The following is a 6,654-nucleotide window of genomic DNA, read 5'->3' as shown; positions in this document are numbered from 1 at the left end:
TGCTGAGTCCTGTTGTCACACCCAGGGTCTGCCATCGGCCACCTGATTAAACCAGGGGATTAACACACTCTTCAGCACATCCAGGTACACTTTGGTGTTGACTTTCAAGCCGACTTTAAAGATGTGAGGTGGCAAAATGTGGCCCTTACTTGAAACCACACTAAAGACCATAACTGTGGCCGGAAACTTTGTTTTTATCACCCTGGGCACGTCTCTGTTATTTATGGCAATCCAATGATGCATTTAGAGGGTGCTGGCAATGGTCCTGTTGTCATAGCTTGAGTTGTACAGCAGCACATCTCTGATCTCGCTCGTTGAACATTGTGTCACTTTCAGATATCATAGATGGCTCCTATTGCTCTTGGGATTTGTGCACAACTGGCCAACTAGTAGATGGTCTGCAATAAAAAAAAAAAGAAAACCGGTTTTCATCAAACGGAAATGGAATCATGTCATCTTTTCTAGGGCAACAATTTTATCGTTCCACCCTTTAAGTGCTAAAAAATATGTAATAATCGAGGTTTTAAATACTTTTTTTTTTATTGTTCTTGAATTCTAACACCATAAGTAAAGAATTTTATTATCTTGGAATTCCTTTGATTTCACATAAACTCCAGCATTTAGAAAAACTTGATTTTAATGTTTTCTCAACTATAGAGATCATGATCAGGCGCATATGGAATAAAAAAAAAAAGAGTATATATAGTTACTTGCTTTCTTTTATCGCCATCAAATTATGAATACATCTAGATACGATCTGCAAAATGGCCAATAACTTGCTTGAACAGTATTTTTTTCATCAGAAAGCAACACGAAATTCAGATTTTTTTTCCATTGTTTTGAAAATGTACAATAATAACTTCACTTAAATAACGGTAATTTGTAAAGTAATAATCTGATTGTGTTCAAATTTTGATACATGCGATTCGAATGTTAGTACTTTATTATATGGATTCTTTTTATTGGTCGCACTGAATTTTGCCGATCTGAGCATTCAGAATTATTTATGTTTGTACACCGGTGTTTGAAGTCAGCATACCATCTCTTAACCTTTGTTTCTGACGGAGCAGAGTCTAAATAACAGATATAGTCATTTGCTTAGATAATGTGAATTCTAATGTCATCACTAAAGAACTTTATTAGTTTGGAATTTCTTTGATTTCACGTAAAGTCCAGCATTAAAAAAAAACTTGACTTTAATGTTTTCTCAAGTGCGGAGGACATGACCTGATTCATGTGTGATGTTAGTGATGTGTCCCACACCTGTTTTGGGCTATTACTTTCAGATGAATAGGATTCAGAGAAAGACTTTCAGTGAAAAAGGCTTTTGCCCCCCCCCCTCCACAAAAGGAAGGTGGACCTGTAAATTCACACTTGTCTGTTCGTCTGTTTGTCTGTCTGCACTTTTCTCAATAACTACGCCTTGGAATCTTTTGAAACTTTGCGCAAACATTAAACATGATATGAGTAAAAAAGTAACACAACAAATATTCCGAGAAAACTCCGGTTGCCGCCACCCCCACCCCCAAGGGTGCCTTTTGGGTTAAAATGGCTAAAATTGACACTTTTGTGCTTATCAAAAAAAATTGATGCATTGGATTTTTATAAAACTTTCTGAAAAGTTGTAACTAATTGATTTCTATATAATTTTGATTGTCTATACTTTGCGATAACTCTTGGATGTGCCCCAGGGGCTCTTTTAGGATTCATAAAAACACTCCATTTTGGGGGGCTATTTTATCATATTTGTCCAAAATTTTCTGTGTATGTCTATTTAGCAGTTTTGCATGGTGCTGAACTCAAATTTAAATATGTTAAGGCCTTGGGGACTTTTGGGGCTAAATGGGGGGGAGCAAATGATGGACTAAGTCATTTCTTTTTTTGCATGGTGCAGAACTCAAATGTGTTAAGTTAAGGCCTAAAACTGCACCGTCTGTTCATTTTCACTAGGATCTGACGTCCCCTGGGGACTTTTGGGGCTAAATGGAGGGGGAGTGCTGACAGTCATTGTTTTTTATGCCTCATTCACAGTGCACTCACGGGGGACCATGCATGCTTCACTTGTTGCATTTATAATTAGATGTGAAAAAATGAGAGACATTGTCATACGGTAAACAAGACAAAATAATGAGTTTAGAAGGCATATATTCAGAAAAGAGATATTTTGTGTATGTTTAAAATGGAAGTTTACAACAATAGGAAAACATAGAATGCTTGTGAATATTTTTAGTTCTCGTAAAAACAAAGGGAATATATTAGTTGAGACATTGAAGAAGTCTAAATCGATTAATTAAGAGCTTTGCTTTACAGGGATCAGGAAAAATCATAATCAACACTTCTCTGCTCATTTATGTAAATTATAATTCATTGAAAGTTGTTTAGAAGAGTCAATGTTCATTTGATTTCATATTAGAAAAGAAATTCAGTGATAAAGATTGAAAATATTTCAATTTGGCAGACGATAATAATTCAATGAGTTGTTGGTTGGTTGGTTGGTTTTGTTTTATGGCATATCAGGTTATTTAATGCCAAATCCAGTGATTTTGAAGAAATTTTTTTTATAGAATATATTTGTTTTTTTTTTCAAGTCGGTTTCTATTTAACCCATAGTTGGGACCCTAACAGTTGTTAATGAGTTGTGTTTGTCTGTGTGTTCGTAATGTTTGTATGTATGAGTGGGGAAATGTTGCAGAGATTAGCACCTAACAGAGAAATGCATAGCAACACCAATCCATAGACTCAAGTCAACTGAATTTCATTGGTGTATTGAAGAAAAATATGGCTTTTGAAAGGATTTGGGTGACCCTCAGAAAGATAATTTCGAATAAATTCAGAAAGTTCTCTGATTGGTCCAAAATATACTTATATATTTTTATTTAGGATAGTGCATGTGCAAATTAAAATGATTTTGGATGTCGATGTGTAAACATTGACCGCCAGATGATTTTGACTCTGATAAAAACTAAGTACATATATACAGTAGAACCTCTAGATACGAAAGACTCTACTTACGAAATTTTAAGCTTTTGACACGTGATGTGACAATGTTTTTTTCCTTGAATATGAAAAGATTGCCAGGATACGAAAGATACAAGTGACAAAAAGACTATTTTTTTTTAAGTCGGGATTCTATTCGATTAAAATTTATTTTCGTAATTTTCTGAAAATATTTGTGTGGATTTTCAGCTGGAAAATATTTTTTCTTGGAGTTGAATTTAGTTTTTCTACTTTTGTGTGCCTGTAGATTTGATTAAGGTCATGACTAATGATTAAAATAACGATTAAAAAATTATGTCAGTTTTTTTTTTTTTATTAAACAGAATTTTAAATTTGGATGTCAAAGAAAAGTAAAAAAAGTGAAGCTATTAATGGTTATATTAGGAACTATTTGGCTCTTATCTCATTCTGGTTTTACCCATATTACAAAATTTATGAGTGTTTTCATAGGGCTTGGAAGGGATTAGATGATTTAAGTGTAAAACGCAAGATACAGAAGTCAAACTGGAACCAATTAATTTCCTATCTAGAGATTCCACTATATATATATATATATATATATATATATATATATATATATATATATATATATATATATATATAGCTAGGGAAAGGTGCTAGTCTAACCGCACTGATAAGTTGTGATACAACGAAACATTACTGTATGTGGATAACTATATTAAGCCCCCCCCTCTTTGGGTTGAGCACTGTCGTAATTGATTCTCACCTGCTACTTATTTAGCTATTAAGTGAGGCTTGCTGTTTGTTTGTTTGTAAACAAGCTAGCAGCTCGAACACTATAAAAGCGATGGGCGAATATTTATTTAATGGACATTTGATGAGACGTTTGCGAGCACCGATCCATGGTCCTGTGGTTAGAACTGCCAACTATCAACGCGACGGTTGTAAGCTCAATCCATGGCTAGAGAAAGGTGCTAGTCTAGCTGCGCTGATGAGTTGTGATACAACAAAACAGTACTGTATGTGGATGACTATATATATATATATATATATATATATATATATATATATATATATATATATATAATTCCAGATTAATATTTTCAGCAGTAAAGCAATCAATGAAATTTTAAAGTGGTTAATACAAGAATGCTCAATACCGAAGTAGGGCAAGATATACATTTATTTGTTTTACATAAGCATTCATATGTCGCTACACATTCATGAGTATGTTTCAGTCAGCCAGTTTCAAGTAACTAGAGACCTCTTAAGACGATATAGCTTATACAAAAGAAAATTTTCATTACAAACTAAACTTTTGTATAAGCAATATTGCCTAAAGAGGTTTCTAGTTACTTGTAACTGGCTGACTGAAACATGCTCATGAATGTGTTACGACATTAATGCTTGTGTAAAATAAAAAAAAAGCAATATACTTACTTTATTTTATTATCGTTCAGTGATACAATGTTCAAAATTGTCATTAACTTTCTTGGCATTGCCTTGATTTTAGCCATCATAATTTTCTTCAGTGTAGAAATAGTCTGAGGATTGTTTTAATAGACATGTTTTTTTTTTCTTTTAGATAACATAACGAATAAAAATTTGTAATCACACTTGCTGAGGTAGTAGTCTACTTCTCTATTTAACACAGATTCCAGTAACTTACTCATGACGCACATTTATTGGTCTGTACTGAGAGGGAGATGACCGATCACCTGAATTCTTAAATACAGGGCATACTGATGAGATTTTCCAAGGTGTTGGGAAGCAATTCTTCTTAAGCAACGCTTAAACAGCCTTGTAAGTATGGGAGCTAGTTCTGGTTGAAGCTTTTTCAGCACTATAATTGGAATGCTGTCAGGGCCAGTCGCTTTACTGGAATGATGGTCATGATGATGATGATGATATCATCATGATGATGATCATCATCATTATTATCATCATGGCTAACTGGTTAACGAATTGAATCTAGTTCATTCAACAGAAACACTTTCACTTAGGAATGTTGGCAACCTTCATGTGGTCTCTGAATGTAACAAAACCGATCATCATCATCATCATCATCATCATCATCATCATCATCATCATCATCATCATCATCATCATCATCATCAATTTAACATCTGTTTTACATGCTGAGTTCTAAAGTAACCTATCTCTGCATAGGTCTTTATTTATCCCTTACAGATATTAAATGGCAATAAAACAAAAACTGTTGGACATTTATAACTTAAACTTGGTGGACAAGTCAGTTATAAACTTCAGTTTACTTGTATCAAATATGACTGGATTGCAGAAAGAAACTTGAATTTTGCTTTATTAACGACTAGCATTTCAGCCCGGCATTACCCGGGTATTTGGAGGTGTATGTTGAGCAAAAAAAAGCGGTCAATTTTTTTTAACTTTGACCCATATTATGACCTCTTAAAATTTATTGTTTTGGGCTCAACTCAAGTTATTAAGTTAGATCCATGCCCAACGAACCTATATCTAAAATTTCAAGTGTGTAGACCCAAAATTGTCAGAGGGGTTTAGTAGAGTTCTCAAAGGTTAAATCGTTGAACTTCGACCCATTAATCGCCAAATTTCTGGCCAAAAACCAATCACATCGATTTTCCCAAATCTCAGTAGCCTGTATATCAAATTTCGAGTCTGTAGACTAAAAACTGACAGAGTTATTGCGTAGGGAAATGTACACAGACACACACACACACACACAGACACAGGCACACACAAAGAAACGTTCACTTTTATAGATATATAGATATCATAGGTGGCATTTGAGGGGGGTACTTTTATTAATACTTTTATTGATACTTTTATTAATACTTTTATTGATACTTTTATTAATATTTTTATTAATACTTTTATTAATACTTTTATTGATACTTTTATTAATACTTTTATTAATACTTTTATTGATACTTTTATTAATACTTTTATTAATACTTTTATTAATTCTTTTATTAATACTTTTATTGATACTTTTATTAATACTTTTATTAATACTTTTATTAATACTTTTATTGATACTTTTATTAATACTTTTATTGATACTTTTATTAATACTTTTATTAATACTTTTATTAATACTTTTATTGATACTTTTATTGATACTTTTATTGATATTTTATTAATACTTTTATTAATACTTTTATTAATACTTTTATTAATACTTTTATTGATACTTTTATTGATACTTTTATTAATACTTTTATTAATACTTCTATTAATACTTTTATTAATACTTTTATTAATACTTTTATTAATACTTTTATTGATACTTTTATTGATACTTTTATTAATACTTTTATTAATACTTTTATTAATACTTTTATTAATACTTTTATTAATACTTTTATTAATACTTTTATTGATACTTTTATTGATACTTTTATTGATACTTTTATTGATACTTTTATTGATACTTTTATTAATACTTTTATTGATACTTTTATTAATACTTTTATTAATACTTTTATTGATACTTTTATTACTACTTTTATTAATACTTTTATTGATACTTTTATTAATACTTTTATTGATACTTTTATTGATACTTTTATTAATACTTTTATTAATACTTTTATTGATACTTTTATTGATACTTTTATTAAATTTTTTAGTAATACTTTTATTGATACTTTTATTAATACTTTTATTAATACTTTTATTAATACTTTTATTGATACT

This window comes from Euprymna scolopes, chromosome 12, assembly GCF_053919585.1.
Source record: "Euprymna scolopes isolate OS-2025 chromosome 12, ASM5391958v1, whole genome shotgun sequence".
In the NCBI taxonomy this organism is placed as follows: Eukaryota; Metazoa; Mollusca; class Cephalopoda; order Sepiida; family Sepiolidae; genus Euprymna; species Euprymna scolopes.
This window is presented reverse-complemented; position numbering follows the sequence as displayed.